The sequence below is a fragment of the Schistocerca piceifrons genome, chromosome 9, assembly GCF_021461385.2.
Source record: "Schistocerca piceifrons isolate TAMUIC-IGC-003096 chromosome 9, iqSchPice1.1, whole genome shotgun sequence".
Lineage (NCBI taxonomy): Eukaryota > Metazoa > Arthropoda > Insecta > Orthoptera > Acrididae > Schistocerca > Schistocerca piceifrons.
Window position 1 is genome coordinate 165524208 of NC_060146.1, and position 13875 is coordinate 165538082.

Consider the following 13875-nt stretch of genomic DNA (forward strand, 5'->3'; position numbering starts at 1 on the left):
AGACTATAAGTCTCTAGAAGCTCTAGAAGCAGCTGACACAAAATCGTTTACAGAATGGCAGCCAATTCTGATCTGTTCGTGGGTGCTGAATCCCCTGCATGGAGCCTGTGTTCGGTGGCATCCCAAATATGCTCGATGGGGTTCAAATCACGGCCATCTAAGTCTTTGGACCGCCACTGCAAGTTCCTGTAATCATTCTTGGGCGATGTGGGAGCGATGTGGCAGCGTGTTATCATCTAGAAACGCCCCAGAACCGTCAGGGCACTGGAAGGCTAAAAATAGGTGCAGATGGTCCCTGAGCAGCTCAACGTATCACAGACCAAGCGAAATCCTTCCAGAACAACTGGAGTGCTCATTTCATGTATGTGTGTCCTGTCCTTAGGTTAGTTAGGTTTAAGTAGCTCTAAGTCTAGGGGACTAATGACCTCAGAAGTCTCATAGCGCTTAGAGCCATGATAGAGTCAACTTCACTTTTCGCACCCACAGATGTCCTATCTAAATCATTTTGCAATTCATTTTAGTAAATGACAGCATCATCTGCAAACAATCTAAGATGGCTACTAAGATTATCTCCTATATCGTTGATATAGACCAGGAACAATAGAGGGCCTATAACGCTTCCTTGGGGAACGCCGGATATTATTTCTGTTTTACTGAATGACTTTCCGTCTATTACTACGAACTGTGACATTTCTGACAGGAAATCACAAATCCAGTCGCACAACTGATATGATATTCTATAGGCATGAAGTTTGGTTAGAAGACGCTTGTGAGGATCGGTGTCGAAAGTCTTCTGGAAGTCTAAAAATATGGAATCTGTAGTGACGTAACAAGACTGTTACGCCACTTGAAGTAGCCGTAAGAAAGGCACGCGTACACACACGCCGACGGGCGTCAAGTCTGGAACAGGATAACTATTGAATGGTAGCAAGAAAAGTACGTAGCTGCTTTATACTTAACTTTAATGATCCTTGTGATACATCTCTCTTGACTATACAAATGCGACTCGTAAGATACATGCACTGTTACAATTGGCGCCTTGCTAGGTCGTAGCCATGGACTTAGCAGACGGCTATTCTAACTGTCTCTCGGCAAATGAGAGGAAGGCTTCGTCCATATTGTCGCTAGCAATGTCGTCCGTACAACTGGGGCGAGTGCTTGTTCATATCACGAGACCTGCCTTGTGGTGGCGCTAGGTCTGCGATCACACAGTGGCGACACGCGGGTCCGACATGTACTAAATGGACCACGGCCGATTTAAACTACCACCTAGCAAGTGTGGTGTCTGGCGGTGACACCACATTCCTCCCCCGCAAATCGGCGAACGGTCGTGAGATAAGGCTTCCGCCCGCCGTGGAGAGGACCCCATGTTGACGTATGCGATGAGGTGGGGAGCCTAACAACAGGCGAGGCCGTGCCACCCGCTCCCGGCCATTCGGTCCGAGGGGAGCTAGGAAACGCCTGAAAACCTAGTCCAGGGTGCACGTCAACATGCGGTGTATGCGCCCGTAAAGAGACAGGAGGGGCCGAAGGGTCGACCTCCATTGCGTCGGGGTAGCCGACGCGCGATGACGTCATGTGGTCCTGAGCGGGCGGGAGTTCCATGGCGGAGGACAGCTGGTCACGGGAAGCGATCGGCGGCGCGTGACCCTGGGAGGCGCTTGGCGGCTGCAGCGAAGCGTCGAATGCGGGCGGCGCCGGCTGGAGTACCGGCGGCTGCGGCGGCGGCGGCGGCTGCGGCGGCGCGTCGCCATGGGGCAAAATGGAAGGCATCGTTGGTAACACCTGGGGATGAGGCGAGCCAGTAGATGGGTCCCCCGGGCTCTGACCGGACGGCACCGTCGCTGAAAGCAGACGGGGAGCGGCAGAACCCGTGCGACGACAGAGGCGCAGCTGATTGAGATGCCGACACACCTCACCAGAGGCCCCCAAAACTAAATACATCGCGCGGCCGAGGCAGCGAAGAATGCGCCCTGTGAGCCAACGCCGTGAACCTCGATAGTTGCGATAAAATACAACGTCGCCTGGAGCAAAAGCAGGAGTCTGCCGCTGCACAAGAACCTGATGCGGCGGATGCAGCAAAGACATCAAGGTTCGATGAGGACGACCATGGAGCAACTCAGCCAGCGAGCGACCATCTCAGGGCTGAGAGCGATACGAGGACAAAAAGAGCAACAATGCGACCTCCCGAGAATGCGACTCGTTCAATTTCAACATCTGTGACTTGAAAGTCCAGACCAATCGTTCAGCGGCACCGTTTGACTGAGGCGAAAACGGTGCGGATGTCAGATGTTGAATACCATTGGCCTGGCAGAATGACTGAAATTCTGCGGACATGAATTGTGGGCCATTGTCGCAAACAATAGTCTGCGGAAGACCTTCAATGCAAAAGATAGCAGACAACGCCTGGATGGTGGCGGAGGATGTCGTGGAAGACATCCAGACAACAAAAGGAAAATTACTGAAGGCGTCGACCAGAACCAACCATCGAGCATTCCAGAATGGACCAGCAAAATCAATGTGCAAGCGTTGCCAAGGGGAAGTGGCTTTTGGCCATGCAAAGACTTTCCGCAGCGGTGCGGATCGTTGTTCGGCACACGCCATGCAAGAAGAGTGCACTGTCCTAACACAGGAATTGTCTGTCCGGAATATGTAGTTAGCTTAACATTTGCGGCACGCAACGGAGGTGCGCCCAGTTGTTTGTACGTGTCGTGATTGAGCAATGAAACTGCAGCTCCGGTATCGAGCTGGAATGGTATGATCTTGCCATTAAAGTCCAAATCTACAAAAAGTTTATTGTCCTGCTGACGACAAGAGCGACCGTTTTGTGCAATTGGAACTGATACAGGCACAGAAGCACTTGCGACTGGACGCGATTTCCGGCGACGTCGACGCACACTTTTTGTGGGACGAACACAGTGACTGTGAGAGAAAGTGTCACTGGACGAAGTGGAATTAACTACATGAATGTCCATGGGCGAAGGTCCACGATCCTGAGTGTCCTTGGTTCGATTGCGGCGCGAAGCAAAGGGCCTGGAATGATTGTGATTGTCTGATCGGAGCTTTTTCTGGCAAACACTTTGAACATGTCCTTTTTTATTACAGAAAAAGCAAATAGCTTGGCGTGACGGGCAATGTTCACGCGAATGTCTAGTAGCATACCGCGGGCATGATTTCACTGCATTTGTGGGCTGGCGCGGCACACCTGGTTTAGAGCGCGGCGGCAGCTGCGTTTGTGTGCGTGAGGGCAGTTGACCGGGCCGCGCAGCTCGCCCGGCGGGCCGGTTAATGTTACACACTGCTGGCGAAGTTTCAAAAGATTCCTGAGCACAGTCAAGTGTGTCTTGTCTATCTAATATGTCTATCACTTGTTGAAGGGAGGGATTAACTAGTTTCAAAATTTGCTCCCGTATGCGAACATCAGAAACGTTCTGTGCAATTGCATCACGCACCATTGTATCTGAATAAGAAAGGCCACAGTCACAGTCAAAGGCACAGTCCCTAGTAAGTCCTTGCAATGTTGCTACCCACTCCCTATTAGTTTGACCGGCCGTACGTTTTGTACGAAAAAACGTATACCTTTTTGCAACCACATTAACTGTTTCTTTGAAATAGGCATCTAAAGCAGACAAAATTTCCTCGTAGGACAGAGTTGCTACGTCACGTCAGGGAAACAATTTCACTATCACACGGTAGGTGGACACACCGACACAAAAAAGCAAAAACGGCTGCCGCTCATTACCTTGAATTCTGTAGGCGGCGAGATGGAAGCCGAACTGTCGGGACCATTCCTGCCAAGTCTCGTGGGTTTCATTAAAACTGCGAAACGGTGGTGCAACGGCAGGTTGTGGTTGCGGTACTGGTGAAGCGGCGGCGGCCGCATCGGTTTGAATGGCACGTTGACCCCGGACGAGCTGTCCAAGGGCATCCAATAACGCCTGCGTCTGCTGATTCTGCAAGCGATAAAATTCGGACAGTACATCTGGCGAAGCCATGACACAAGTAAATGTAAGCAATCAGAAAAAACACGTTTCCTTGAAGCCTCGTCGCCAATCTGTAGTGACGTAACAAGACTGTTACGCCACTTGAAGTAGCCGTAAGAAAGGCACGCGTACACACACGCCGACGGGCGTCAAGTCTGGAACAGGATAACTATTGAATGGTAGCAAGAAAAGTACGTAGCTGCTTTATACTTAACTTTAATGATCCTTGTGATACATCTCTCTTGACTATACAAATGCGACTCGTAAGATACATGCACTGTTACAATTGGCGCCTTGCTAGGTCGTAGCCATGGACTTAGCAGACGGCTATTCTAACTGTCTCTCGGCAAATGAGAGGAAGGCTTCGTCCGTATTGTCGCTAGCAATGTCGTCCGTACAACTGGGGCGAGTGCTCGTCCGTATCTCGAGACCTGCCTTGTGGTAACGCTAGGTCTGCGATCACACAGTGGCGACACGCAGGTCCGACATGTACTAAATGGACCGCGGCCAATTTAAGCTACCACCTAGCAAGTGTGGTGTCTGGCGGTGACACCACAGAATCAATTGACATCCTCTGTCGATAGCACTCATTACTTCATGAGTATAAAGAGCTAGTTGTGTTTCACAAGAACAATATTTTCTGAATCCGTGCTGGCTATGGGTCAAGAAATCGTTTTCTTCGAGGTCATAATGTTCGAATATAGTATATGTTCCAAAACACTTCTGCAAATCGACGTTAGTGATATGGGACGGATTACTACGACTTTCCATTTTGGGTACTTGTGTGACTTGAGCAATTTTCCAGTCTTTAGGTACGGATCTTTCTGTGACCAAGCGGTTGTATATAACTGCTACATATGGAGCTATTTTAACACCATACTCTGAGAGGAACGAAACTGGTATACAATCTGGACCAGAAGCCTTGCCTTTATTAAGTGATTTAAGCTGCTCTGCGACACCGAGGATGTCTACTTCTATGTTTCTCATCTTGGCAGTTGTTCTTGATTGGAATTCAGGAATATTTACTTCGTCTTCTTTCGGAGAACCATGTTAAGTAACTCTTCCTTAGTGACACTGTCATCAGTGACTTCGCCGTTGTTATCGTGCAGTGAAGATATTGATTGTGTCTTGCCACTGGTGTGCTTTATGTGTGACCAGAATCTCTTTGGGTTTTCTGCCAGATTTCGAGACAGTTTCGTTATGGAAATTATTAAAAGCATCTCGCCTTGAAGTACGCGTTATATTTCGAACTTCTCTAAAACTTTGCCAGTGTTAGGGATTTTGTGTTGTTTTTTTTCAATTTTGCATGCTTTTTTCACTGCTTCTGCAACAACGATGTGACCCGTTTTGTATACCACGGGGAATTAGTTCTAAGTTCTAGGTGACTGATGACCTCAGACGTTAAGTCGCATAGTGCTCAGAACCATCACTTATTAATTATGTGGTATATGTCTCTCAATTACTGTCGACACTATCTCTTCGAAATCATTCCACAACTTTTCTACCTTACACGATCAGATCGGAAATAATGAATACTGTCTCTTAAAACAGCGTTAACAACATTATTATTAGCTTCTTTAAATAGATATACTTTGCGCTTCTTTTTTATGGTCACAAGTGTTCCGGTATTCAGCCTAGCAGCAACTGCCTTGTGGTCGCTAATCCCTGTATCCGTCAAGATACTCCCTATTTGTCCAGGATTATTTGTTGCCAAGAGGTCAAGTATGCTTTCGCAACCATTTACACTTAGAGTTGGCCGGCCGGAGTGGCCGTGCGGTTCTAGATCCTACAGTCTGGAAGCGAGCGACCGCTACGGTCGCAGGTTCGAATCCTGCCTCAGGCATGGATGTGTGTGATGTCCTTCGGTTAGTTAGGTTTAATTAGTTCTAAGTTCTAGGTGACTGATGACCTCAGACGTTAAGCTGCATAGTGCTCAGAACCATTTGAAGCCATACACTTCGAGTGGGCTCAGGAACTAATTGTTCAAAATAATTTTCCGAGAGCATTCTGCACAATTTCGGATGATGTTTTATGCCTGCCGCCGATTTTAAACGTATAATTCTTGCAGCTTATCGAGTGTACATTGAAATCACCACCGACTATAACTGTATGAGTAGGGTACCTATTTGAAATGAGACTCAAGTTTTCTTTGAACTGTTCAGCAACTATATCTTCTGAGTCGGAGGGTCGGTAAAACGATCCAATCAATAGTTTAGTCAGATTGTCAAGTATAATTTCTACCTCTATTTCACAGGAACTATCTAGTTCAATTTCACTACAAGGCAAACTACTTCTGACAGCAATAAATACTCCATACAAACTATATTTAATCTATCCTTTCTGATCACTGTTAGATCGTTTGAAAAAATTATGGATGAACTTATTTCCGAATTTAGCCTGCTTTCTGTACCTATAACTATTTGAGCTTCAGTGCTTTCTATTAGGGTTCAAATGGTTCAAATGGCTCTGAGCACTATGGGACTCAACTTCTTAGGTCATTAATCCCCTAGAACTTAGAACTAGTTAAGCCTAACTAACCTAAGGACATCACACACATCCATGCCCGAGGCTGGATTCGAACCTGCGACCGTAGCGTTCTCGCGGTTCCAAACTGCAGCTCCTAGAACCGCATGGCCACTTCGGCCGGTTTTCTATTAGGGCTTGGAGCTCTTGTTCTTTCCCAACACAGCTACGACAATTTACAACTACAATACCGATCGTTTCTACAACTAACATAGTGTGTTTTACCAGTCCCCTTCTAGACCGACTCCCTTTCTGTCGTTCCCTGAGATCCACTAACCTAAAAAGCCCGCCCTAACCCTTCCACACAGCCCCCCTACCCGTGTAGTCGCTTCCTGTGTGTATTGGGCTCCTGACCTATTAAACGGAACCCGGAAACCCACCACCCAATGGCGCAAGTCAAGGAATTTGCAGCCTACACGGTCACAGAACCGCCTGAGCCTCTGATTCAGATCCTCCATCTGCTCTGCACCAGAGGACCACAGTCGCTTCTACTGACGATGTTGCAGATGGCGAACTCCGCCTTGATCTCGGAAGCAAGACTGGCAGTCTTTACCATTTCCACTAGCCGCCAGAAACCAGAGAGAATCTCCTCTGATCCAAAGCAACACACGTCATTGGTACCGAATGAGCCACCACCTGCGGTTGGCTGCACCCTGTACTCTTCATGGCATCTGGAAGCACTCTTTCCACATCCAGAATGACTCCCCCCGGTATGCATATGGAGTGCACACTGGCTTCCTTCCACTCGTTGGCAGCCATGTTCCAAAGGGACCCCATTACGCACCTAACGTTGAGATCCCAACTACCAGCAAACCCACCCTCTGTGAATGCCCAGACCTTGCGGGCCGAGAAGCTTCCTCTGGAACAGGGTGGAGGACTTCATCGGCTCAGAGACATCGTCAGCCAGAGATAACGCCTGAAACCTGTTCGTCAAACGAACTGGGGAGGCCCTACGATCGGCCCTTCAGAAAGTTTCTCGCTGCCTGCCAGACTTTGGAATGGTCTCCCATTCGACCACAGGTGAGGGGTCAACCTCGGTGCAGGCAGTAGCCGGGGCAGCCACAGCAGTGGACCAATCAGGGGACACATGTGACATGCTCAACATCCCTCGCATACCTGCGTTCGACACCCCACGGTGTTGCCCCTTGGCAGCAGCCTCGAGCTGTGTGACAGAAGTCAACGTAGCCTGGAGCTGTGAGCGAAGGGTCGCCAACTCAGCTGTATCTGTATACAGCAATCATAGTTCCTATTCATTACTGTAGTCACTCCTGTTTGAAGCTCATAAAAATAAGTAACGAACGAACACTGTACTCGGCTTATTAGCAGCAGGAATTCGAAGTGCTCTCTCGCTAACGGTCTAAACGACATTGAGCTACACTAACCAAAACAAACAAAAGCCTATACGATATGAGGGTCGATAGCAACGGCGGTACTATACACTTCGCTGTTAGTAAAACAAAAATTTGTGCCTAGTAAGCAATCGAACACGCAATAAATACAAAAATAATCTAGTTACTACACAGGTATCTGTAAATAAGCCGCTCCATTGGAAGCTCGTAAAAATATATTACATACGAACGGTGTAATCACCTTATTAGCAGCCGGAACACGAGGCGCCCTGTCTCTGATCGTCTATCCAACACAAAGCCTTACCGTGAGTCACATGACAACAGGTGAGACAAGCGCGTGACAGTGGTGTCTGGGAGCGGCGAAAATCAAACGCTCGCTCTTGATCACACAGAAACAGGCCACGCAGCAAGAAACGTTATCATAATAATGAAAATTTAGGTAACTGACTCAACAGAAACTCGCACGTGACTACAGTTTACATTTTATTTTTCTATTACTGAATACACATCAATATTTTTACACACTTTTAACCCTAGTGCGGGCCCTGACGTTGTGCAAGTCTCTTGAATCTCTGTGTAACTATGAAACTCGCTTTTCTGCTCTGCCTCTTCGATTTTTATACTCCACACTTCCCTCCACTACCAAATTCCCAATTCGTCAGCACCTCAGTGTGTGTCCTATCAACCAATCCCACCTTTTAGTTAAGTTGCGCCATACATTTCTTTTCTCCTGGCTCGATTCAGTACCTCTTCACCAGTTATCCGATGGACTCATCTAAACTTCAGCATATTTCTGTAGAGCCACATCTCATATTATTTTATTATTTTCTTGTCTGCACTGTTAATAATCCACAGTTCGCTTCCTTACTAACAATTCTCTTTTTTCATAAGTGATTTTCCTGCTATTGCCATCATCAGTTCTTTTGCACCTTACGTAGCAAAACTCGCCGGCCGCTGTGTCCGAGCGTTTCTAGGCACTTCAGTCCGGAAAAAGACGAGGGCTGGTAGAAATCCTTGGGTAACAGAAGAAATATTGAATTTAATTGATGAAAGGAGAAAATATAAAAATGCAGTAAGTGAAACAGGCAAAAAGGAATACAAACGTCTCAAAAATGAGATCGACAGGAAGTGCAAAATGGCTAAGCAGGGATGGCTAGAGGACAAATGTAAGGATGTAGAGGCCTATCTCACTAGGGGTAAGATAGATACCGCCTACAGGAAAATTAAAGAGACCTTTGCAGATAAGAGAACAACTTGTATGAATATCAAGAGCTCAGATGGAAACCCAGTTCTAAGCAAAGAAGGGAAAGCAGAAAGGTGGAAGGAGTATATAGAGGGTCTATACAAGGGCGATGTACTTGAGGACAATATTATGGAAATGGAAGAGGATGTAGATGAAGATGAAATGGGAGATATGATACTGCGTGAAGAGTTTGACAGAGCACTGAAAGACCTGAGTCGAAACAAGGCCCCCGGAGTAGACAATATTCCATTGGAACTACTGACGGCCGTGGGAGAGCCAGTGCTGACAAAACTCTACCATCTGGTGAGCAAGATGTATGAAACAGACGAAATACCCTCAGACTTCAAGAAGAATATAATAATTCCAATCCCAAAGAAAGCAGGTGTTGACAGATGTGAAAATTACCGAACTATCAGCTTAATAAGTCACAGCTGCAAAATACTAACACGAATTCTTTACAGACGAATGGAAAAACTAGTAGAAGCCAACCTCGGGAAAGATCAGTTTGGATTCCGTAGAAACACTGGAACACGTGAGGCAATACTGACCTTACGACTTATCTTAGAAGAAAGATTAAGGAAAGGCAAACCTACGTTTCTAGCATTTGTAGACTTAGAGAAAGCTTTTGACAATGTTGACTGGAATACTCTCTTTCAAATTCTAAACGTGGCAGGGGTAAAATACAGGGAGCGAAAGGCTATTTACAATTTGTACAGAAACCAGATGGCAGTTATAAGAGTCGAGGGACATGAAAGGGAAGCAGTGGTTGGGAAGGGAGTAAGACAGGGTTGTAGCCTCCCCCCGATGTTGTTCAATCTGTATATTGAGCAAGCAGTAAAGGAAACAAAAGAAAAATTCGGAGTAGGTATTAAAATTCATGGAGAAGAAATAAAAACTTTGACTAGGGGACTGATGATTTCAGATGTTAAGTCCCATAGTGCTCAGAGCCATTTGAACCATTTTTTAGCAAAACTCGTCTACTACTTTCAGCACCTCATTTCCTAATCTAGTTCCCACAGCACCATATAATTTAAGTCGACTACATGCCCTTATTCTTCTTACACATTTGTTGTTTTGTGTCCCATAACCCCTTTTGAGATACTTTGCATTTGGTACAACTGATCTTCAAGTTCTTTGTTGTCTGCGGAAGAATTATATGTCATCGGCAGACTTTAAATTCTTATTTCCTTTCCCTCTACGCAAATTCTTGTTATAAATTTCTCCTTGGCATCCTTGAGTGTTTCCTCTATGTACAGACTGAATAACAGCATGGGAGGCTCCAACCCATTTTCACTGCCTTCTCAACTGCTAATTTACTTGCATTTTTCAGGTCCTTCAACTCTTATAACTGTATATATTATTCCTTCAACATATATCTCGTGCAATGACCGCGACTGAAAAAGCAGTGAAATTAAGGTTGATATTAAAGCTTCCGGACAGTATTACTTCCCATGATCTATTCATGAACGGAACAGAAAAACGGTCAGAGTAATAGTAGCAGCACAGATACCCCAACGACATTCACCCAGTGGCTCAAGGAGGGTAGATGTAGATGTAGACATAGATGTAGATATGTACGCATACATGGATGTTTACATGTAGGGGAAATTTGCTGTGGATGTGCCACCTAACAAAAATGTGTAATAAAGTCCTACACTTAATACTTTTTAGGAGTTTTTTTTTGTCACCTGAAACCGAAAAGAGGGAGGAGGAGATCAGTCTTTAACGTCCCCTCGACGACGCGATCATTGGAGCACAAGCTCGGATTAGGGAAGGACTGGGAAAGAAATCGACCGTGCCCTATCAAATGAACCGTCCTGGCAATTGCCTGAAGCGAAATCACAGAAAACCTAAATCAGGATGTCGGACGCGGGTTTAAACCGTCGTCCTCCCAAATGCGAGCCTATTGTGCTAACCACTGCGCCACCTCTCTCGGTCTGAAACCGAATAACATATATTCGAAACCAAGTACGCTAGTAGTAGCAATGTCGCCTTGCATTGTAAAAGATTTCACTGGTTATTACAGCACTTACAAACTATTAGAAAACATACAATGGAAACTGTTACTTAAATTAGTCTACTTTGGGCTAAATTTGACAAAATTCGAGGTGGCTTATTCAAGGCAGCTGGCACTACAGTGCTAAACAACGCCTAGTCTCCGTCCACAGCATATAACGTTATATTATGAAGATAACAGAATGCACTGAAAAGCTGGTTTAATCACTATTACCATATCACTACGACGTTTCAATCATTAGTACTAGTCAATTACAATTACATAGTGCAGATGTTACCTCTTTTTCATTGTAGATTTGCGCATTCGCGGAGCGACTCACCACTAAGGTGGCAAATCTTTGACGGCAGAAGATACACTTAATGAGCACTAGCATGCGCCTGTTGTTCAATTTCCACAGAGAAACCGAGTCCGCCCACTGATACAGCCAGACCATTGATAACAATCTTACCCTACATGAACATTTGTGTGTTTGTGTACACGAACATGCTGATGTGGATTTGGATGTATATGTACTTCCGGATGTAGATGTGTCAGATGGATTTTTTGTGAATCTTTGTTTACTACGATATTTTTGTTTCTGTTATTATACAGCGTGTTTCACAAGTCCAGGAACACTTTAAAAACATTATTGTAGCCAAATGTGTATCATCACAGAGTAATGATATAAATAATTTGAAAGAGTAAACTTATAAGTTTTCTTTTTCAGCAACATTGGTTTCACATACACCCTATGTTGGAACAATGTGTAATCCTACAAACGTCGAGGCGATAATCTTAGTCTTTCCACACACAGGCTAGCATGTCTTCCGATATTGTAACGTAGCTTGTTCAGTTCTCCTCTTCAATTCCACAATATCACATGGAAGAGGACGGACATAAACAAACAGAAATCACAAGGGGAAATATCCGGGGAGCAAGTAGGCCATTTTAGAACACACAGGTCTGTTGCTCCACCGAGACCAATCCATCGTCTGGGTAGCACTGTATTCAGCTAAGGCCGAACAACACGCTGAAAACGTGGGGGTGTACGATCTAACTGAAGGACAAAGTTCTCTGTTTCTATTTGCAACAATGGCATTAACCAGTTCTGCAACATCTGAAGGAAGGACTCTCCAAAGACAGTTTGTTCGTCGAAGCAGGGAGGCCCATAAAGTTTCCTGTGAGACATGGCACAAAAAACATTGACTTTCGGATAATTGTGCTCGTGTTCAGCGGTGTTATGCGGGCTTTCTTATCCCCAGTCCTACAGTTGTACTTGTTTACTTTCCCATTTGTATGAAATGTTGCATCGCCTAATAAATTATCGAATTTGCAAAATCATCATCTCCGACCTGCAGTGCACAACAAAACTCGAATCTCTGGTCTTTGTCTTTACGGTAAAACTTTTGCACTAACTGTAGTCTGTATACTTTCATGTTTAATTTTTTACGCAAAACAAACAACACAGTCGTTGCTGACATTTCCAACTCACGTGAAGCTCTGAGTGGAGATTTTGTCGGTCTCCTTATGAAAGCTTCTCTCGCTCGTCCAGTGTCATTTGCATTCACACCTGGCCGACCATTTCTCTTCTTGTCACACAAACACCCAGTTTCAACGAACTTTGATTGCCTCTCTGGCTGGTGCTGCTTTCCCTTACTGAATCCTAAATTTTCGCTGGACACCCGTTGCACTCTTTGTTTTGTCAAATTCTAGCACACAGGCGACCTCCCAGCTCCATAAAGCGCCATCTTGATTATGATACCAGCTAGCAGCCGTACGTGGGACTACACGTCATACCTACACTGAGGAAAAAATTTACAAGTTTACTCTTTCAAACGATGTATGTATACGAGGTCTGTTCAGAAAATTCCGGAACTTTGTCCACAAAATTTTTCTACGCTTACTTTTTACTTATTGTGCTTGGTCTCTTGCGCAATACTCTCCTCTACGACTGATACACCGCTCCCAATGCCGTTTCCACTTTCGGAAGCAGACTCGTTACGCATCATGCTAGATCGCGCGAAGCGCCGTCTATCGTCGCAAATTTTACTCCATTGAACGGGGTTTTCATCTTTGCGGCCGGCCGGTGTGGCCGAGCGGTTCTAGGCGCGTCAGTCTGGAACCGCGCGACCGCTACAGTCACAGGTTCGAATCGTGCCTCGGGCATGGATGTGTGGGATGTCCTTAGGTTGGCTAGGTTTAAGTATTTCTGTTTGAGGAGACTGACGACATGAGATGTTATGTCCCAAAGTGCTCAGAGCCATTTTTCATCTTTGCAAATAAAAAATAAGTCGGCAGGGGCCAGATCTGGAGAGTAAGGAGGATTAGGCAGCACAGTGATTTCGTTTTCTGTGCAATAGCCACGTACCAACAGGGATGAATTTCCAGGTGCGTTATCGTGATGGAAGAGCGATGAATTGTCTCGTGACATTTCAGGCTGTTACCTTCTCACGTTTTCTCGCAGGCGTCACAATACGTCCCTGTAGTACCATTGATTAAGAGTTTGTCACTGTGGCACGAATTTATGATGGACTAATCCTTCAAGCATACCTTTACATTGGATCTGACCTGACAAACTTTTTTTGGTCTTGGAGAACCTTTCCCGACCAATGTGGTGATTGAACCTTGGTCTCAACATTATAAACGTAGACCCACGTCTCATCACCAGTTACGATTCTCTTAAGGAACATCTCGTTCTCATTTCCGCGAAACAAAAGCCCTTCACAGATTGCGAGGCGAAGGTCTTCTTGGCCCTGACTCATGAGGCGTGGGACAAATTTG

General features: G+C 45.7%; 1 protein-coding gene across 1 annotated transcript in view; it reads left to right on the plus strand.

Moving 5' to 3' along the window:
• LOC124716810 (insulin receptor-related protein-like) overlaps positions 1–13875 on the plus strand; it is a 162128-nt gene that overhangs the window by 113064 nt on the left and 35189 nt on the right. The window lies entirely within an intron of this gene.